The 23,335-nt window shown below is 46.0% G+C and overlaps 1 protein-coding gene across 2 annotated transcripts in view; it reads left to right on the top strand.

Annotated features, from left to right (window-relative positions):
- The first annotated feature begins 1,473 nt into the window (after positions 1-1,473).
- The window catches only part of LOC135383663 (uncharacterized), a 177,315-nt gene continuing 155,453 nt past the window's right edge, over positions 1,474-23,335 (top strand). For both annotated transcript variants that reach the window (XM_064613040.1, XM_064613039.1), the window contains exon 1: positions 1,474-1,698. The gene's annotated coding sequence lies outside the window, so the exon portion shown is untranslated. The remainder of the gene's footprint in view (positions 1,699-23,335) is intronic.

Here is a 23,335-nt window from a genome sequence, read left to right on the forward strand (position 1 = left end):
CGCCGTGCCAAAAAAAAAAAAAAAATATTCACATGCTCTGTTTCCGGCTACATAACAGCTCTTCGCTTATGTACGATGCACAGAGGACGAAACGAAAGAAGCCAAGCGGCCAAGCCAAGAGTGCATGCCAAGCCAAAGACAAATAAACCGAGAGCAGTGACGTCGGTGCGCCCGTGCGCAGGGTTTGCCGACGGTCTGACGGCCGGGCGTGGGAACTAAAAAAACTGTTTTCTAAAAAACTACGAACAGTTGGAGCAAGATATTTCGCACACATATTCAGTGTTAGGTAATGAACACACAGCGCGAGTATCGCTCAGTTCTGCGGCAGTTCAAAATCGGCATATCTGACCTTTAAGGCCCGCGCTTGCATGGGCCCTGCGCATGAACCCCTCAACCAGGGATAACTTTTTTTTTTACATCAAGTATGCACTTACTCGTGTGAAACAGGCCCGCGATGTGCCTTTGCCTCGGGCCCCGCACACCCCTAGCACCGCCCCTGCTGAGTGTAGGGAATTTCTGGAATTGGACCCCATCCGCCCCCACAACAGGGTCTCATTAATACTCAATATCCTGTTGGAAGGCAGTTGACAACAGTTCATCTCATGTATTGCTGTTGAAACGTGTTTTCCCTTCGAATTACTGATTAACCATAGCTGCCATCGCGGTTTATCGCTATCATCACTTTCTCATCCCTTCCGCAATGAAGCAGTGTACCACCATAACGCCGGAGAATGACCCACCACATCATCACCCATTGATATGTGTGTGTTATCGCTTGGCGGTAGGTGAATCTCATATCTGGCGGCTGCGGTTCTGGCAGCGTTCAACAACCCAGTGACAGGCACTTCGGGTGAAGTCGAGGTGTGTCACTTCATGATTTAGTCGATTGGTCAGAAGGGTTAAAGGCAAGCTCGAAAATGCTCACACCACTCGAATTCGAACTTGCGGATGCGAAGGTCGTCGTAGCGACTTCCATTTTCCTTTGAGGGACTTATTGCATCAGCGAAGCCATAAATCATAAGACAGGTGTCGAATGATGTGTGTTGTTCTTGTGTTTGCATGCTCCAATAACAAAGATTTTACGTAGAAATCTCGTTTAATGCAGATGAGCGTGTTGCATAATCATGTGACGGCACCCTGCACAATGAGTGGCCCAGCAGATGACGTCACTCAATGCATTTGCTGAGCCAAGTTTTGTATATATGCGTACGGTTTCTCCATCTGACGTATTTCGCAAAGTGCCTATTTTAGCATATCTTGGTTCCATGCAGTTACCCACCAAACGATAACGAAGCAACACAAAAGGCGTACAGGAAGTGGGGAAAATGTGCCGTTTCACTACAACCGGAGCATCCCTACATACGTTGTCATGCTATCACAGCTTCGCGTCGCGGACACTAGAGCGGCGTTGATCAAAGGAGGGCGGAAGGGAAAGAAAGGGAATCGTCATTCTCCCGCCTGAGTGGCCCGCACGGCACTCAGGAGTGCGCCGCCACAGTTGCGATATTTGGAAGCGCCTACCTCAGGGACTCGCGTGCTTCGTTGCGTTGGGCGCGCTCGCCTTTCGAACATGTGAGCGGAGACTGATGTGGGACAGGCGGTGACAAGTGTATAAAAAGGTGACATTTATGTTGTGCTTACTGCGAAAGAAGGGTGTGCTTTGATGGATTTAACGTAGAGAAGATCTTGTTGGCGGAGGTGAGTTATAGAATCTGTTCTATACTTGTGCGAACAATATCTTTAATGATTCTTAGCGGGCGTTAACGACAAAAGTGACACCGTGCTCGTTGGGAGAAGATGCGATGCCTGCCATTGGCGTATATTGCGTTTTTACTAGATATATTTCATAGGCGTCAAATGTGATAATAAAGAAATGGGAAAAACCAAGGCGCACGTCTTTCGTGCCCATCCATAGCCAACTTTTTGTTGCCGCTGGATGTAATCGCGCGGCGAAATGCATCCATTGTGTCATCCCTGTGTATACGGAGTCACATATAAGGCTGATTTGATATATTTGGCTGGTTTGATATAAGGCTGTTCTCTTTTTAACCTCTTAATCATGTATGCCTCGAAAGCGTCTCAACGTATCAGGAGCTCCCTAAAGATGCACTCTGCAGCAACCACGTCTTCGACGGCTATTTTCGACAACGATTCTTCGGTCACACGTAATGCATTCATAATGATTTCGTTCCGCTTTATCATGGGTACGCCGGCACTTAAGGTAATGAATTTCAGTGTATTCTTAGAGTCGGAGTCGATGATCACAAAATGTGCCACTGGATGACTGAATAGATCGAATCAATTGACAAGAAGGAAGGCCCAAAGTGCGAACTGCGGAGAATGGGAGACTTTTTTTGCCAGACTACTTTTTTGCCAGAAGCGACGAATACTTAAATAAAAGAGAAAAAAAGAAAACTCGGACATCAATTGTTCAACATTACCACCACACGTGGCAAAAGACAACTTTTAGCAGGCTCTGTTTTTGCAAGCCGCGTCACTCTTCCGTCTACCTTCGGCTAAGTATAGCCGAGCATTATGAAATGGAAGGGGCGTAATCCGCTGAGTTTTCAATGCATACATCCAGTGCATGAAGCAATGCCCATTGCCAGCCTGTAGTCTACAAACATAGTGACAACTGTAGTCTACAAAGATATCATCGGTTTAATGGACATGAAACCGAATGAGAGCATAGTAGAAGAATCATCTACCACGGAAGGCGCGAGTTGGTCCGATTAAATGGACGTTGAACGCCGACACCTTTCAAGTAACGGCCCCCGAATTGCCTCTTCAGCGCCTATACCTCCGGAGTTTTCTTTTACGCTAACATCGTCATTATCACACGGGACACGCACGTGTATGGTGAATTACAAAGCCGGGAAATCCCACCATAGCGCTTGTCAGGGCCTAGGAAAACAAGGACTGGTCGAAGAAGCGTAGTATTACGCTATGCTTCAACAATAAATTGCATGCAGAGTTGATGGACGCGATACCGGCTTAGGCGCTCATGTGAAGGAGTCGATGTGATGCCTGAAACGGCTGACGACGACTACGATACATTAAACCTCGAAATTCATCTGACCAGCTCATCCCCTATACATGTCTCAAAATTGCATCCGTTTTATATAACCAGGTTCCTCGAAGCAGGAAGGCTATGCTGTCATACCTCTTAATCTCGTTGCCGCATGAGAGTGCTCTGACATGGAATACTGCCATCTATGGCGCATTCATTTACGTAACGCATGTCACAACTGTCGGGACGACGAAGTTTCGATGATTGATGGTCAGAAGATGGGAGAAAGTAATTATGTTTGGGCTTTGTAGCAAAGTTGTAGCAAACATCCTTCGCGAGTGATAGTTGCGGAGCCCTGCTAGTTTACTATTTACTATATATGAACTGAACCGGGCGGTATAATTTGCAGTTGCGTGAACAAAGGCCCTCAGCTATGCCAGTGTAATGCTTTCTAATGTCCTGACCAATCAATCAGTCCAGTTCACACACCCCTGGTGATAATGTGTGGGTATGCTTTCAGACAAAACGAATACAACCCGATGAAAACTACACATTTCCAAGCACTCCGCGCTGCCTTCTGAAATGTCACGCGTCAAAAAAAAAAAAAAAAGAAAGCAAAAGCAAAAGAACCGAAGAGACCAAACCAGAGTATATAGCTCATGGAAAACTTTATTTGTATGTGCTTTTGTTCTGTGAAACTAAATAATCCACAGCATTATGGACACCATGGAAAAGGATAGATGGAAGTACAACTATAACGAAAAACGAAAACGAAAGTACCTGAAGCCAATCACACATTGCGAACAGCCAATGGAAGGACCTTTGTAAATAACCAATAGGATCGTGCTTTTGAGAGCACATGAAATGCGAACCGAATTCGTCCCGCTGCGCATTGCACTGTGTAGCATGTGTGTATCTTTGCATTCTGAACTTTTAACTTTGCACAACAAAGAGCTCGATTTTTTACTATAACTTGTGAGCGTGCTATCTATGTGAGCGTGCTATCTATTAATTCGCTTCTTCGGAAATGCCCCTTCAAGAAACCACTTTATTTATTGTTTCCGATTAATGTCTGCAGTCCAAGTTGGGGGTAATTGAGTACTTAATATTTATTTATTAATAGCCTCATGGCAAAGCACTACCAGGGACCGTGGCACTACTGAGGGGAGTGGTGACTATCTATATGATGCCATGAAAAGGGTTACGGTTAAGAAACAATAACCAAGATGGAAGGTGGTTCTAGTTCATACTCCTTCTTGGTCCCAATTGATCTAAACATGCGTTGACCTTGCCATGTGGGATCCCTATTTTGTAATGGTGAACAACACGAGATGAAACGTACGGCGGTGCTGCGAGGATGTGTTGTTTTCAAGTGAGACTGTGAAGGCGGGGAGTGTGGACTGCAAAAAGAGAGTGTGCTGATTTTGCGGTGTACAACAGCAACAACAATAAATGATGACGATGAGATAGGGTGTTTCACCGCTGTGGTGCGGTACCCTACCCAACTGCACGTAAACATTATGTGAAGATGATGAAGGAAGGATGAAAATACAAGATAGAACTAAAGCGTCTGGAGCAAACCAGTGCACGACAGGAAGTCCATGAACAGGTGAAGAACCCGACGATGGAGCACAGGATCTTCATAGGGGCCAATGAGTGCAGCTAAGGGAGCGGCCTCTTGCTGATACGGGCAAGCTCATCACACAATATCCGCCTTTGTAGGCAGTAGAGTGCACATTCCATAAGAATGTGCTAGGCGGTCGCCACGACACCGCAGGTGGAACAGAGGCTTGTCTCACAGCATCTGGTCATGCACTTGAATTGCGGGGTGAAAGCCACATTGAGCCGGAGTCTACGCAGGAGGGAGGTAAAATGGCGTAGTAGACGGGCAGGGAAAGAAAACGACAAATTTGGGTCTACCGAATACATGAGAGATTGAGCCGTGATGTCCCTGCGCCATTTCTGCAGAGCCAAGGGTTGAAACCATGCAGTTAGTAGGGTCCTTCTGTTACCTCTCGACAGCACAATGGGCACGGCTGTCGGGTACTCGTGGGCAGCCGTTGCTACTCTGTCAAACTCCTGATTGCCTCTTAGACCGCAGTGACCTGGAATCCACTGCAGGGGTATATGATGACCTTCATCATGTAGACGCTGAATTTGGTGGAGAATGTCTACTACGATGGAGGCTAGCGACCCACGAAGTCTCATTGTTGCCACACATGATCGCAGCCCGTGAATCGGTGTAGACCACCCAGGCACGCGGAGGAAGTTGGGATATCTGCTGCAGAAAGAGTAGAATGGCATACAGCTCCTCCGATGTTGAAGACGTACGATGTGTGAGATGGTATCCACGTGCGACTGCATTAGATGCGACGACAAAAGCACACGACGAACCCTTCCGTGTGGAAGATCCATTTGCGGTGTAGTGATAACGGCACTGAGGCTAAATTAGCGTCCACTGATAGCATGCTTGCTGTTTGACGGAAATTGGATAGAATAAAACAAGTGGCACGGTTCTGGGTAGTGGATACTCTCTAGCTGATCGATTAATGTAAACTGATCGGAATTGTAGATTTTCAGTTTTAGTCAGGCGTCTACTTTGAAGAGTGACAGCGTCACGTTCATGTGGGCTATGCAAATGTTTCTCCTGCTGTATTGAGGTTAGTTTTACGCCGAAATACTTGTATCTGGTTACATACTCAAGTTGAATGTCATTCGCCAAATAAGGGCACTGAGCGATATGACGCCGATGCACTCGAATATGCCTACATCTGTTAAGGATAAGTCGTAATCCACAGAGTGCAGAATTTTAATCGCAGGTTACAGAGTCGCAAGCGTTAATTATTTCTGTGGGTCTGGTGACTACCAGTCCCGGTACTAAAGCAGATAATCCTCTGGGCTCAATTGATGCTAACGGAGTTTCGATTTTGCTCTGTAAGACTCGGAAGCACACACAAAAAAAACTTTTTCCTGAATAGTCTAATACAACTGTGTTCAATATAAAAGTGGCACCCGGGGTGCTTTCAAATAATTATTTACTTCATGCCCCAAGGAAACAAGTGTACGGACAAATGATGTTTAACATGAGGCATCTTCATCTGTCATCTTTCATCTTTCAAACGATGTTTGCCACATTTCGCCTAATCCATCGTCTTCGTGCGATCAAGATGCGGAAGAAAAACATGTGCGGAGGTAGCGTCTTCTATTACGTTGAACATGACTGTAGTTCAGATGCTTTTATACTTTTATTCATGCATAAATAGACGAACGAGCTTACACTTTATATGGATAGGTCTCATAGCTATAAACTAATATGCGGACCCAAAATTATTAACAAAGATTATGGAGCGACTCATTTATAACAGCGTTGACTTCTGACAAATATTATGAAAATTGCAATGAATTTACACTTTTGATACATAAAATGCATGTTATGAATGAAGTTATGGCCTTACTATAGGCGGTGTGCAGAACGACCACCGCGCCTCCATGCGGGTGACAGCCGCAATTGTGCTGGAAGTCGTACGCGGCTGCTGCATTGACAGGCAGGCAAATCTGCAAGGAGTGATCCAACTACCGTGTTCGTTCATCACCGTGTTTTATGAAAGAAACTGGATGCTTCTCGCCACACGTAATGACATGCTGGAAATAATTTGTGTGGAAATCAGCGACGTTCGAGCACCCGACGCCTCCCACCTGCTCCTCCCTTAGCATGAATGGCTCCTGCGACCTGTAGTTACGGTATGCACTTTTTTATTTTATTTTACTCTCTTTGTTGTGAAGGAAGGACAGTTCGACATCGTGGAGGAAATTTTGGGTCAACTGCTTTGAAAGGTGTGCGCTACCAGAAGTGGTTAAATTCAAAGAATTTTGCGGTTTTCTTCTTTTGACAATTGGGATATCTAATTCTGACTCACATTTTTCGGAAGCAAGCCCAGAATCGGGATATTCGCGAAAGCCGTCGATTTTTGTTCAAAAAGAAATCATATTTCACGGGTTCAGAAGTTTTGAGAAACGGATAAACATCGGGCAAGCTACAAGCTCTGCACGTCAAGCTATTGAGGCGGTTTGCTGGAATGCCAACGACGATACGTGCGTTATGTGCAGAGCCGTAGCGACAGGGGGGCGAGAGGGCCAGCTGCCCCGGGCGCCCTTGTCAGAGGGGGTGCCGAACGGCAGGCCCTGGCAGGTTGGTTGGGCAGGATAAAGCGGGAACGAGGAAAATTTGAATTTACGATCTCGGCAGTGCAAATAAGCGTTTTCATTTCTTTGTTTAGAGGGCTTCTGACGGCAGTGGGGGGAGGGTCGCTTCAGATTTACTCAGCCCTGGGCGCAAACTTGCCTCGCTACGGCTCTGGCTATGTGGTAAAAATTACACACGTTTTACCCTTACGAAGAAGCGCCTGCTTGGAAATTGCACGCAATATATCTAACATGAGTCAATCCTACGAGAACGCTTGCAAGAAACAATGCAAAGGGGCGCAGCGTCGTCGTCTGCTTGCGCACAACGTCTCCCAAAGCATTTGCGCAGTTTCTCCGCCGGGGGGACGAGCAGCAGCGCCCCTATAGGCGCTGGACGCCGCCTATACACTTACACATAGCGTGCTTCACATAACACTGACCAGAATTTTTATAAAAACCTATGTGAGCAGCATAGATGTTTGCAGATGTTGACGTTAGATATAGATGTTGTTTCAGATAGCAGTTGGGTACTACGGCTAGGCGGACATCCTCTCGAAGAAAGTGTGCAACTGCAAGATGACTAATTACCTAAAATTCGTTAATTAACTTTTAATTAGGAGATATCGGGCAAAAGCGAGATGGCAGTTTGAGAGACTATCCTACAGTTGTAAGCCATTTCAAGTTTAACTAATCATGAAACCTGCACGTGCGTTAAAGTATTCATCGCTGAATTTTGGAGTAGGTGCCGCTCAGCTGGCCAGAGAAACAGCTTTCCGACCTAGATAAGCCCCCGTCGGCGTGGGTGATGTGCTTCTCACGCGCACTTTTACTGATTCTGCTCATTTGTATACGAAAATTCTGGGATGGATATTCTAGCGCACGAGCGTGTTTCAGGATTTTTTAAACGTGGAATGGTGTTCAACGAGGATAGTCTCTCAATCTGCTATGTCGCTTTTGCCCGAAATTCCCTAATTAAAAATTTAATTCGTAGTTAGTCATCTGTTAGTTGCATAGTCTCTTCCAGAGGATGTCCTCCTCCCCGTAGAACTCAACTGCAAAAACAACATCTATGCTGCTCTCGTAGCTTTTTTGTAGAAAGTTTGGTTTGTCTGACGTGTCGCACTCTGTACACACTATACACCAATCATTCAGCAGTAATTTCAGCTACTACGAAAATAACACAAGTTACCTTTTTTTTTTTTTTTTTTTGACACAGAGAAGGTCGCGCTCTGCAACTCCATAATACCACCACATTAGGGAGCTTGCGACGAAACAATCGAGACCGTGCACGGAACTTACTGGTTTAATCCGGTGGCTGCTCCACCGGGACATCACTAATGATGCCTGCACCGCCGGATGTATTGAAGATTAGGCGAACGTGAATGACGGAAAGTTAGAAAGAATATTTTGTGTAGCAAATGCGACTGAAGAAGAAATATTGGGAATCCTACCATGCCCTTCTTTCACTCTGGGATGCTCGGTGTAGGCTCTGCAACCGAGGCCGGTGTAGGCTGTGATACGAAAAAATTGCTCCTCTTCAGCTACTGGGTTGAACTGATTCTGCCTAATAAAGAAAACGACTGCTACGCTCAGGCTTCAGGTTAGCCAACATGAGCAGAAAGACACGGATGTACAGAGCTGCAAAAAGGATTCGGAGTAGCTCATTGCTCTGGAACGTGTGTGTGTGTGATGTAAAAAGGAGACACTCGACACATCTCTAATAAATTACTTGTAAAAGAAGGGGCGAAAAGGCTGACTTACTCTCATTTGCTTTTTTTTTTTTTGGAGGGGGATCGTTTATCGAAAGCAAGAAAAAAAAATAAGAAAGAGAGGGCGGTCTGCCTTCCTAGACGGGCGGCAAGTTGCCACGGAGCGAGAGAGCAAAAAAGACGAGAAAAAAAAAAGGGGAACACGAAAAAACGGGACACACCAACACGACACACGGCACATAGCTCAGTGCAAAGTTCGGTGGCTATGTCATCTGGTGGTCACCTTCGGTCCACCATACAGTTCACCATAATAACTTTGAGTTGGTCACATTTGTTATAGCAGGTCACATATTTGTTGGTCACATTAGATGGTCAAAGGTTTGTTGTTCACAGTTGGTCCAGTTCATAGTTGATCACAGGGATCACAGGTTGTTGGTCACTCGGTTCACAGCGTTGTCTATTTCTTCTTTGCTGTCAGAGAATACCTAGGAGGTTACTCTCCTTCATGAAATCTAGGTCTATGCTTTGTGTTGCCGCGTTGACATTGGTCCAGTAGGGTATATGAATGACTCCAGAAGGGGGTCTGGGAGACCTAGGTTCCTCATTCTTTCCATTAGATGTTTCCTCTGCTGTTTGTATGTTATGCAGTGAAGATACGAATGCAGAAAAATAGGCGATATCAAGTTGCCGGTGGTGAGCAAATCAAAGAGTGATATTAAACGGTAGGAGCACCTTATTTATTTACACATGGTAACGAGACTTTCGTGCACTTCTTCGTAAGATATGTTCTATATTTTCTTCGACATCGCAGATGTTGCACAGCACATCTTTACTTCGTCTTGTGATGCAGAGGACGTCCTTAGTCTTAGCGCTTCGAGTTCGCATTCTCATTAGAAGTGAAGATTCTTCCCTTGTGAAACCCCTTGTGATGCAGTGGGGAGGGGGAGGGGCTGGCATCGGGGTGAAAGCGCCATAAATGTTCATTTATAGCAGTTTGCGCATGAGCGTAACTTGGAATAGCAGGGAGTAGGGTGTGTAGGAGGTAGCCTTGCAGCCTCCTTGGCTAGTGTGTCGGCTCTTTCATTTCCAGGTATGCCCTTGTGCGATGGTGCCCATTGCAAGGCCGATTATATTGTCCCTGATCTCTAGTTCTTTTATGATTTCGAGAATCTGCAATGCAACAGGGTGGTCTTCGTAGTTGTTGGATATTGTTTGAAGGGCGGGTTTTAGTCTGATAGAATTACCACCGGGCCAGGTTTCAGAGCTGGAATGCAGAATGCTGCTGCACTGTTTCCAGCATTTCTGTCAATTGATAAGTCCGTGAATATTTGTAGTGAAGCATGGTGGTGTTCGTGTCTGTAGTCTTCGGTTAGCTTCCGAGCAACTATGTCTTGCATATTTCCTTTTGTCTTCATGCATGGAGTTGTCGTCGTACAATGTGGTTGGGGTACAGTCCATGGAGCTAGGCTTTTTGGCGGTCTTGCCTTACGTGTGGATTCCGATCAACCTGCGAGTTCTCAGCGTTGTTATAAAGCGAGAGCGTTGCATGTTCTTCAGTCGGTTAAGGAGAGCTCTTCCTGGTTTTGTCTTCTGCAATCTAGTGATTTGTTGTAGCAGTTACTTGGTTGCGAGTAGGGGAAGAGGCAATGCTGGGACTTCCGCATACATTGCTACATTTCTCGTACTCAGAGGAACTCCGATGGTACTTTTGAGTCGCCTCAGATGAATCCTTTCCAGCACTATTCGTGACGACTCACAAAGCTTTGTGTACGGGTAAGCCTACATGAGTCTAGCCACTGTAAGGGCACTATGACCGAGTTGTATAGTGCTCTGTGGAGAGCCTGAAGTGGTGCTTGCTAGTCTCCGAGTAAGATTTAGCGAGGCTTGGCAGCGCAATTTGATGACCTTCGTGTACGTTGGCCACGACATTCGACTGTCTATGGTCGTCCCTAAGGATTTGGTTGTTTTAACCCTCTTTACTGGTGTGTTGTTCAAAGTAAGAGGAGGAAGTCGTCCCCAGCCTGCTCCTGGGTCAATTAGCATGACTACTGTTTTTTCGTTTGATAGTTGAAGATCCCTAGCGGTCACGTAATCGTTCACAGAGTCGACTCCTCTCTGTACCACTTGTCTTAAGATGCTGGGACTTATGCAGATATCGTCCGCATACAAGGATATCTTGATACATGGTGTCGTCTTGGGGATGGCTGCTGGAAGCCCTGCCATAACGACATTGAAAAGTAGCGGACTCAGCGGGGTGGGGTTGGGGGGATATGTTTAATAGAGTGAAAGAAAAAAGGAAATGTCTGCCAGGCTATTGCCAGCTTGCTATTCCGAAAAAGAAACTGAAAACTAAAGAAAAAGAAAGAAACTGAGAATAAACAAAAAGAAATAAAGGGAAGGAAAAGATGAAAGAAAAACAGGCATGCAGTGCAGTGCAGTACAGGCACGAAAGAAAGTCCCAGCGGTCTCAGCACGCTGCCATGCCGTAGTCCTATATTCTGTAGTCTTGTACTGCTGAAGATGTTTCCAAGGCGTACTTTAAAATGTCGGCCCGTAAGAAAAGCATAGACGAAGCGCACTGTATGTCCGCCAATGCCTACTACTGCTAGTACGTTGAGGGCGCATTGTGTTGAAACCATATAGTTGAAGGCCTGTTTTATGTTGAAGAGACGAAAACGATTTGCGTGGGTGTAAAAAAAAAGTGTAATTGTATTCGACACCGGAAGACTCGTGCTATATTATTATGATGAGCATCCTCCTTAAAGAAAAAAAAAAGAACTAAACAAAGAAGGAAAATCCCGATGACACACATCTTCTGTGCCTCATAGGCTCTCTCTATAGCAATACCCACTATAATTTATAGTTATATTTTTAGCAACATCGGGGGTAAATATAGGGTTATATTTTGCTTCAATAATTCGGGTGTAGTCGGGTTGAACTCAGCCTTATTCAACCCAATTCTGGTTGAATCGGATTGAATCAAGTGTAAGTGTCCGGTTTACTCTGCATAATACACATGACACACTAGCGGACACGGAGTATGAATGAGTACTTCATGCATCTAACAGGCAGTAGGGTCTCCGTTTTGACAATTTGTATGGTCATATTTATGCATTGTCAACACAGGTTCCTAAGTTCTGTGCTAGTTGTGAAGACTTCGGAGTTGGTTCAGCAGTTTTCGGTGAAAATCTGGTTAAGCACTGTTTTGCTCATTTGAACACACCAGGCAAAGCCATGCAAATGCCAGGGAATTCTTGTGCCCATGGGAGAGGCAGCGCCGTTGGTGGCAGTTGTTTCTGGTAAAGCTCGGTATCAGTAAACCAGAAATATCCCAGTGACGTCCCAGAAACGTCGCAATCGTGACATATGTCAGAGACGTCCATCAGACGTTTTCTGTACGTCCGCAATGTGACTGAAATTTGTCTCACTTTGCATATCCCAACGATCCCTGCAGGATGTAGAAAGAAACAGTCTAGAGCGCTGTGGGGATTGTCACGTTGACATGAACCTGACGACAACCATGAAGGAATCGTATGCGCAGGTACTGGGTTGTGATTGCGGATTTTGACTTCTACAACGTAGGATGCCTGAAATAAACCTCTCTGGCCGTTCTCCTGATTGGGTCACACGGGTGCACGGAACCTCTGTGAGAGGGTCTCCCACAAATTGAATACGCTACTACGCGCGGTATTTTACAAATGAGCGGAACAACCCACAGAAAGTCTGGAGAACTGTGAAGAACTTAGCATTTGGTAACACCCCACCACCGCTCCCTACAGAACTAACCATTGACTCTATATCGTATCAGGGCTTAGAACTAGCTAACATGGTTAATAACCATTTTGTCAATGTTGGGGCAACAGATAGCGCAGATCCCAGTTCTACAACCTTCGTTGGCTCGTTCCCTGTGAGTTCTGTCTATCTTTATCCGGCTACAGTTGCCGAGATTGAGGGGATATTGTGCGGATTAGATAATTCGCTGGCTGCTGGCGTCGACGACCTTAAAGTAAAGCCAATAAAGCACATATTGCCACTTATTAGTGACAAGCTCTGCTACTTGTGTAATAATATTTTAGAAACGGGTACCTTCCCTGACGCATTAAAAATAGCCAAAGTTACACTAATTTGCAAAGGAGGAGATGGAAATGACCTCAATAACTACCGCCCAATATCCGTTTTGCCACTCTTTTCAAAAGTGGTGGAGAGAATAATAAATGACAGACTCACCAGATTCGTTTTGAAACATAACATAATAACAAACGCACAATATGGATTTCAGAAAGGGAAATCCACTGAAACCGCATTAATGAGAATCAGAGACCAGATTGTGGAAAATATAGAAGATAAGCGGTATACTGTAGGCATATTCCTAGACCTAAGAAAGGCGTTTGACTCGATACAGCATGATATTTTACTGCGAAAATGTTATTCCTATGGTTTACGCGGGACGATTCACGAATTATTAAAAAGCTATCTGTCTGAGCGCTTCCAATACGTCAAGCTTCATGGTTATGAATCTAATAAGCTTTTAATAAAGTACGGGGTACCCCAGGGATCCATTCTGGGTCCACTCTTATTCCTTCTTTACATCAATGACATCGTCTCCATTCCTAACACACCAGATATAATTTTGTATGCCGACGATACTAACATCTTTTTTCCCACCATAGCCTGTCACACCTTGCCACGTTGATAAACAGCTATCTAGAACACCTTTCCAGATGGCTAGCAGCAAATCGATTAAGGGTAAATGTCAGCAAGACGAAATTCATAATATTTCGATCTATCAACAAGGTCTCCGACCCGACGTTCTCGCTAAGCATTAATGCGATTCCCTTAGAACAGGTTTCTGAGATAAAATTCCTGGCGTATGGTTTCACGAGAATTTATTATGGAATACGCATGTTGATCACCTTACAAAACAACTATCCAAGGTAATCGGTGCTATCAGTCGCATTAGAAGAGCACTGCCAAGGTGGCTCATGAGCAATATTTATTACGCACTTGTCCATTCCAAACTCTCCTACAGCCTGTTAGTATGGGGCAACACATCAGCAAATAACCTAGGCAAATTACACATTCTCCAGAGAAGAGCAATACGTTTTCTAACAAATGCCGACTTCTTTACTCCTTCTCCAGACCTCTTTTCCGACGCTCACATTCTTACTGTTAAACAAATGTTCATTTTAAAACTCGGAATTCATATTCATAAGGAAGTTAAGGAAAATCGCATAAACCTTACAACTAAAACCACGACGTATGGGCTAAGGCACTTCAGGAATTACATAACGCCATGTGTGCGAACCAACTACGGGTATCAATCCATGGCCTATCTAGTGCCTCAATTTTTAAACAAAGTTGCAAATTTTGTAAAGCCTGAGTACACACAGGCACAGTTCAGAGGCCTCTTCCGCTCATATTTAGATGTCAATTATAACATTAAGCTATTTTAAAATGGTAAACCTTAGTATGGTTGCGTGTGCCTTTGGCTAAAGGACACTTTGCACAGCGCTGTATTTCTTTTTTCTCTTTTGTGTGTACCATCTAGGTGAGAGATGAACATCCACGAACAGTGGAGTACTTGTACTGTACATGTAAAAAATGTTATCGATGTTACTACTGCATAATCACGTTGCAATAGACACTGTAATGGCGCACAGATATCCGCCGACTGTTTATGTTTGTCTGTATGCATTCCTGTTTGTCGGTCCAGGTACCTCGTCAGGCTCCGCCTTTTGTACCTGGACCTCATTTCTGTATTTTTGGAAATGAAATAAATAGAAATAGAAATAGAAATTGGCGCCCAACGTGGGATCCGATTTAGTGTGCCACACGGCTATGAGAGCCTGTACAGATTTGTTTCATTCTGGCTGTTGGCCTACACACTTCTGTTGCGAACACCTTTTGCTGTCACGATTCTTTGTCTTGTACAACCTTTGTTTATTCGGATTGTGTTGTTACTCCAGGTATTGATCACCTTTTTTGTATCCTGGTAGGGGTAGGGAACGTTTGGAACAGCACTGTTCAGGCTCTGTAATTGTGTCTGGCGGAGAATGGGTACCGTAAGATACGCACTGGGCATACAGCAGGTCCCTTTAATCAGGATATCGTAAATGGCGGTAAAGTGTCACTGTCCGCTGATACGTTGACCATCCTGGGACAAAGTCTGCGATCTACCGCAGGGTCCGGCTTTGGATTCATTGGCTGTACAGATAATCTAGAATGTGGCTGTCACTCACCGAAAAAAGAAAAAAAGAAAGACAGAGAGTGAGAGAGAGAGGGAAAAAAAGCTGCCACTGTACAATCTTGAGCGCGTTCAGGTTCCACGAGGGTCACTTGCTCTGGTACACCATCACTCTAGTGCATATACGCCCTTACAGAAACCAGATATACCTTCTTCTGGAAGTAGCTTGTGGGTCCGTAGAACTTTCTACCAATTTTTCGTGGCTTTACATATGCAGCTCGAGAGTCTGATTGCCTAAACGCTATATATCTGGGAGATTCCTGTTATACGAATAAGGGTTCGAGTTAAAAGCGATAAAATACCCCAGTGCAGGAGATACAAGGAAGAGACGATCAGGAAGTGATCAGGATCGTGATCTGTGATCTGTATCCCTAATCTGCAGTGCTCTTCGTGTAGTGCTTTCCGTGATCGTCTCTTCTTTGTGTCCCTTGCACTGATGCAGGGGACACAATCTTGAAATTGTGTCCCCTGCTTTACGTGACGCCATCGGGACCTGGCGAAGCGCGTTCTGCTCAACTTCTTCTGCGGGAGTGAGATCAGCATCAAAGGCCGCGCACGGCGCATTATCAGTCAGTGCTGTACTTTCCAGGAAATAACTTACTTGTTCTCACTGCATTAAGTTTACGACTGGCAAATCTGGAACATAACACTCGGCGTAAAACTGAGTCCGTTCATCTTGAAGCAGCAACAAAGACGAACGACAAACGACATACGAGCAGGGTAACTGCTTTACTATCAAGTGCTTTACTTTACTTTCAAATTGAGTATTTGCCGAGGGAAACCCCACTTTTAGAAAATGAAATACGTTTGAATGTTGCACATGTTTAAAAGTTACGGTTACCATATGTTTGCGGTTTGATTTCACCGGCTGTGGTCGAGGGAAGTTCCATCTCTCGCTTCTCTTTCCCCCAGTATATATTTTCTCTACCACATGTGATCAATTTTAACAGGTCTTTATCACGCGAAGAATGGCCCATCAATCCCCCAGAAATAAACGATTCCTCATGAAGAATGGTGCACCAGCAGAACGTTCTCCCGCACTCAAATGCCACCGTGCAGGACCATCGTCGTCTTATTCGTTCTATTTCTTCCCACCTTTTTTTTACGTTTCCTCATGAGTTGCCTGTAAAGGCAGTATCAAGCAAATGACTTTGAGCACGCGAAGCCCTACACGCCACGACGCACCTAAAATGTGGGCGACGTCCCTATAAGCGTGCGAGGAGCGCGAACCTCTTATTTCCCATCGCTTAACATAAGAAACCGCTTCCATTGCTTCGCCCTCGAACTTCAAGGCGGGCATTAGGGCATGTAGAATGCAGTTACCTCTGTTCTGGAACACCCGAAGACTATAGCACGTGGCATATCCAGATGTCGGTTTACGTGAAGAGTGAGCAGAATTTTTACTAGCACAGAATCATCTTGCTTTGCGGCTGTATGTTTTTTCTTCTTCTTCTTTTTTTTCTTCTTTTTTTGCACTCCGACTATTGCGTTTGTTCTGGGCTGCGTTTACATGAATACGACAAAAGCGTATCGTATCGAGTCATATAACAAATCCACTCCGACGGGACAAAGTCAACCAATCCACTGGACGGGACGGCTGCGAGGAGGTGCGATAACTCGATACGATGCGCTCCTGTCGAATTCGTTCAACCGCGGCTCATGAGTACACGAGTAAGAGTATAGGTCAAACAGGGAGCCGTTTGAACGACCGCCTGAGCTAATGGTATCACAAACATCAGAACCGCTCCTGCAACCACTCACATAAAGGGTTGCACGTGTCAAACGCAGCCGACGGAAACAAAGGGACTAGTCCACCACAAATATAAGAGTGCCAGTGAGATAATAGAAGCACCAGTCATGTTATTAAAAATGGTTCCAATTGCAGTAGTTTCCCCTCGGGAGATCTTACAAAACAGGAACAAGAATTCCTGGGAGCATGTCTTGGAGCATTCCTGGGCATTTGGGAGCATACCCTGCTCGAGGGAAGGTAAGACACGGTAGAAAAAGGGAGAGCTGACATCAGAAGGAATAAATTGTTGTTAGAAGGCGGTTGTGTTGTGCGCTTGTGTGTCGTCCCCTCGTACGCCATGATCATCTACGATGGAAATTTGACTGCGCTTCGTACAGGACCCCGCGGGCACACGTCGAGCCCATGCAGTGGTCGACCATGTTCAACCGGTATTGTTGCACAAAAGTTGGACTTGGCCAAGTGGCATTATGGCATCACCAGACCTCTTCGGGTCATCACGACTCTAGTTAGAACAGAGAGCGGGTTATCTATCAAATTTCAACTATTGCAAGCCGCACAAAAATTGGAGGTGTTAAGGAGACAGTACAGACTGTAAAGTTAAAGGCTGTAAGACTGCAAAGACTGATCATCCTACATATAGATGGTTACTTTCACCGTGTTTTAAACCTGAATATTGCAAAATTCAGCAGAAACTTGTCCGTCAATTGATACGGCAAGGGTAAATCGCGACGGGATCGGGCCAATGAAGAATGCAATTTCTCATTTGATACGCCTCACTGTTGCTTTGCGTCACAAGACTGGAACAGTATTTGATAGTAGTGGCCATACGTAAAGCCATATTGACGTAAGTTCTGAAGTTCATTCCCGGCGAACGACCGCGCACGCAAGCCAGAAGGCCGAAGATGAATCTTCCTCGCAATACTCAATGGAAGAATGCCGCAGGAAATATTGATTTCGCTGTTTACTGGGCGTTATCTAGTGCACCTACCTTATTCAATCTGTCCACTTACAAAGGGAAAGGAATTAAGCATGATCTCATTAATCGATGCATAGGGTCTGTTGCTTCATCAGTTCTGCATACGGTGAACTATTTTAGGAATCAATTAATCGATGGCATAAAACCCTCGAGGACAGATTTTCAGGCTTGGAGCCAGTTGCTGTGGCGAACCCCGCTAATCGTCTCATGGACCATGCGCCGCCCATGGACACGATTACGCTGCCTCGGCCATCGATTAATTGGTGCTCGCTACGGCTCGGCACTCCGAAATAGAGGTATATAACATGGTCTGCTGGGTAGCGGGGACGACCGAGCCGAGTACAGCTACGTGGTTACTTTTTGATCCCTTCCTCCTGGTGCACGGTAAAATGCTGCTCGGCGGACCACATAACCCTTACGGTGTTTCGGATCGAGTTTGTACCGGCCGCGGGAGATAAAGGGTTCTAGTTCTAGAAAGATCTAGTTCTGTGCTAGGCTAGGTTTGGTTGGGGTAACCTATAGATGTCGGCTTCTATAAACGAGAAGACGGCTAGTCCAAGCGGGTGTGTGCTTGATGGAGGTATTGGTAAAAGAACATCGGTAGCATGGGTCAAGCGCTCCAGAATTTTTTTTCTCTTCACGGCAGATTAGCAGAAGGCACATGATGCATATAAACATCGGCTCCTAGTAGCTACGTAGTCGGATACCGCTTCCTTACTGCTCTAACGTTCAAGAGAGGCAAAAGAATGGTCGAAATGACCATAATGGGACGCTCTACTCACATGCAAAATCACTCATACACGCGTACGTACACATACATGAACTACTAAACAAAAGTATGATGTTACTTATTACAATTACCTAGTTGTATATCACAAGGACTATGCGGGTTACAAGCAAAATATTCTATGAATGTGTCAAGCTGCGCGGATAGCTCCATTGACTGAGCGTTTGTGTACGTCTCGCCCGGCACAGCACTCACCAGGGTTTAAAACCATTCTCATAGTGAAAAACAACGTTCAGCCGAGTGAGGTCCAACCTAGGAACAGAACGTCGACATTCAAAGCGTGAGCAATGCGTCACATCATCTTCGACACACACACACACATAAATGGGATGATGATATGGTGGGTCCTTCTCCGCTGTCCTATTAGCCGTCCTATTAGAGTTCGTCCATTAGTCCACTGCTGGAGAGGAACTCAGTAACAGCTCGTAGGCCTTGCATCAGATGTGAGGGGTCCGACCATAATTTTGGCTAAGTCGAACTGGCATTGATAGACGCGTCGGAGAGCAGTTTCCATGAGGGCGCGCTCGCGATCGTATTGTCCGCAGACCAGGAGGACGTGATGGAGGTCACCGCGCACACCACACGTGGAACAGAGGCTGGACGCGCCGACACCAAGGAGGTGTTTGAAACCCGGCATAAAAGACGTCTCATGCGGTGGAAGAGTGTAAAGGAACGCGGCATTCGGCGGGGGAGAGTAAGGGACAATGTGGGCTCAACGGAGTAAAGCAGAGAGTGGTTGGTGATGTCACCACCGACATCTTCGACACTGCCATCTTCGACAGCTTACACAGAACAATCGTGGGACTAGCCCTTACCGAGTTTGTGCAAAAGCATATCCTTCTTTAAGATGGAGGCGACGCAAAAGGGACTCTGCTAACTCTGGAAGAGCGAAAGTGAACTAGTCAAGTTCGAATTGAACCTTAAAGGAATGTGAGTGCATTCCTCGTAAACCACAAGCCCCTGTTGGTGTGATCAATATGTCAGTCGTTTGCTCCACTTTTCATGAAAAGGGGTCACCTGGATAACAGGGATGAGGTTTGCGAAGCACTCTGCAGTGACCGCTGCCTCCTTGTGTGGTATGGTGGACGTCGTGTTCGAACGTTCTCCCACAGGATACTCACATGAATGTAACTCACTTGTCCTCTCTGTTCATCTTTCCAATTCCTCGCCCCCAAGGGTATGTTGCCTTCTACAATACACTGATGTTGTGTTCTGCGCGGGATAGTGAGGTATCTCCATATTCGTCTTTGGTGCTGAGAACTAGCTGTTTGCCAGTCACTTCACGTGGTGCAGGCGGCGGGCCGAGGGTAGGTCTCAATGTGCACCATCAAACACGCGCACTTTTGCGTTTTCATCAACCCATAGTTGTGCACTATATTAAACGTCGTAAACCACACGCCTCTCCAACGGCCTGTAACGCGCGGGCGTCGGCGGAGGAAATGATGATCACGGGCAGCCCGACATCGACCCTTTCGTCCTGCGAAATGCTAAAATACGTGGATTAGAACGCGAATTACAAGTGCCTATGGAGACGTTTCACGGAACAATCGTTGTCTTCTTTCTGATCGCGGCTAGTTCAGTTTCCTTCTTTTGTTCACCTTCTTTCCATCAAACTTTGCTGAAACCGGGAGATTCTATGATGGGATTGAGCTTTAGTCACCATTTTTCGGGTAGAATGTGTGCTAACACAGTAAAAGCATCGTCCTGTTTTAATTCTATAGAACAGGAAACCTAATATTAGATGAAGTAGTCTGTCGCTTTGCATCCTGCTTTCCACATACAAAGGAGCATGTCAGCGGTGGTGGTGATAATCAATTCACCGGTTCTGCCGGATACGGGAGGGGTCGTGCAGCCAGTTGGAGAGACGGCTCGGCCAAATGCGGCAGCTTGATCGATGACGCCAAATGAAATACATCGTGTGTGTTTTGAAGTACGTTCTATGTTCCAACAAGAGTGAACAATCGACTGATGCAACTGTTGCGTGTCAGCAGGACACTGATGGGAGTTCGGAAACAAACCACCCATTACCTGTGTCCTTAATGACGACAGCTTTGTCTAGACGCCCTGTATTTGTCTTTGGGCACGAGACGGGAAGATGAACGTGTAGAGATGTCCGTAAGTGATGTCTTACCGCTAAATTAATATTGTAAGATATGCCGCGCCCGTATTAACATTTAAAAAAAAATAACAATCTACAGTGATTTGGAAGTAGATCTGTTTCTTGTGGTACACATCACCTGGTAGAAACCAGCACTTATACATGTTGGGCATCTGTGCGATCTCAGAAAACATCAGGTGCCACCACCGTCATCATGTTAAGCAGCTCTTAGGGAGAATCCCTATACGTCAGGCCGTTCTTTTCCCTTCTTTTCAATCGCTCTGATATTACAGCGATAGCCATAGGGGGGAGGAGCCTTTGTCAAGGTCACGGCGTGATATCTTGCAGTTTGTTCGGCCCGCCATTGGTTGGCGCGGCAGCAAATCGGAGAGACGATACAAAAGGAAAAGAAAGGCGGCAGTCTCTTGCGCGGGGCTGCGGGGTGAGAGCGCATTCAGTGTACCGCTATCAATATCCGGTATGGGGCGGCCACGGAGAGTGCGTGCGCCGTCCGCAGATAGGGAGCTCAGGGCCCAGCGCGCCGCTGCTGCCAGCAACTGCGTTGCGCATCAGGGGACAAGCATACCAACGGGCATTGGCTGCACGACATGACCCAAGAGTGAGGAAACACAAAGCGGTTGTGATGAGACGAAGCCGAGAAGATCTGAAAAATAGGAAATTCGAAGCCGAAGCCAAGGGTCGAAGGCGGGAGAACGAACAAGTACGCGACCACGAAACCGTGGCCATGAGATGGAAATGGTTCCAGACGTGTATGCTTGACCAATCTTTAAACCGGCAGGGGAACGAAGACGAAGGACAGAACAACACAGGCGCAACTTTCAACAACGTGTTTTCCGCAAGCCAAGGGAATCATATACAAGGTGTCCCAGAAAACGTCATTGAATTATAATAAAAAACTACACCACCTAGAGTCATGCGGTCAATGGCATTTGTTCTTGCTGGGTTTTTGCCACCTCATGATGTGAATGTCGTGTAACGTAAGTTAAATTATGTAAATTTCTGCGATCTTAAGTCGGAAATTTGCTTAGAAAAGGTTACTTTTTTACCCCACCAACGTGAAGAGCGTGTCTAATTTACTCAAATTAATGGTAATTGACAGGGGTATTGAGGAGCTATTCCATCGGAAAAAATAGCCGAACATCATGCTCTACGGAGGTCGCACAGAATAGCGCACGATGAATTTTTCAGCGCAATCTTTGTCAGTCCGACGAAAGGAGGTTGGAAACCCAGGCCACCCCGGCATCGCAGAAAGGGATAACACAGGCACGACTTACCATGTCCGACTTTCGCTGAGATAATGCTTTCCCCCTCCCAATTTTAGGAACTGTTACTTTTTCTACTATCACTCTGTGGGCTGGCTTCGGAACCTCCTTTCGTCGGACTGCGAGCATTGCGCTCAAAAAGTCATCGCGCGTTATGGTCCGGTGCTCCGAAAAGCATGATATTCGGCTATTTTTTCCGATGGGATAGCTCCTGAATATCACTGTCAATTATCATGAATTTGAGTGACTTTGGCACGCTCTTCATATTGGTGGGGTAAAAAAGTGACCTTTACTTGGCAAATTTCCGAGTTCAGTTCGCAAATATTTACATAATTAAACTTGGGGTGCATGACATTAACTTTAGAAGGTGGCAAAAACCTAATAAGAATAAATGCCGTTGACCGCATGATTCTAGGTGGCGTAGTTTTTTTATTATAATTCTATGACACGTTTTCTGGGACACCCTGTATACAAGCCGGGTGTTGCAGGTGTAGCAGACGACGAGGAGACGGATAGAGGAGATCCGCATCACCTGCTGTTCATCCACCCGACACGTTTCCGTCGTACCCGCAGCAATACGGGCATCCCCTTCCCACTCTGCCGGGCCTCATACAGGGTACACCGGTGACGATGCTCGTTGATACCGGTTCGGCCGTCACCATCCTGAGATACTCATGGTGGGCCACCCTGCCCGGAGATCGATGCCCAGCTCTGTTGTCTACCGCTCCCAGTCTGCACGCTCTCGACGGTGCTGCACTTGACGTGCGCGGCTCGTCTGCCGTACAGATTACAGTCGGCGGAACTTCTACACAACACTCCGTCCTCGATGAAAGATGAAAGTCACTGAAAAGGTTAGCCAGCTGTAGGTTAGCCAGCTTTCATCTTTCATCGTTGATTTCTTAGGCAATTTGAGGCTTTGTTTGTATCTGTCCCCTCTATGTTGTTCCAGCCTCAGAACATCAGTTTATCTCTAACTCCGTCCTCGTAGTGGCTGGTATTGCACATGATTGCATCTTGGGCATCGCCTTCCTGACACGACATCGTTTCCGTTTGGATTTCAATAAAGGAACACTGGACACCTATTCTGCTCCGTGTGACCGTCATTCAGATACAAATTGCGATGGGCTTTTTGTCTGTTTGGCTACGGCGGTCACTTTACCGCCACACACGGAGACCTTCTTAACCGCCGTCGTGTCGTCTCATCCCAACTGCTATGAAGCGGCCTTCAAACCGCGGCCCGACTTGTTCCAAGTTAAGGGTATTATTGCTGCGACTGCAATTGTTGACTGCAAAGCC

This window comes from Ornithodoros turicata, chromosome 2 (genome assembly GCF_037126465.1).
Source record: "Ornithodoros turicata isolate Travis chromosome 2, ASM3712646v1, whole genome shotgun sequence".
NCBI lineage: Eukaryota > Metazoa > Arthropoda > Arachnida > Ixodida > Argasidae > Ornithodoros > Ornithodoros turicata.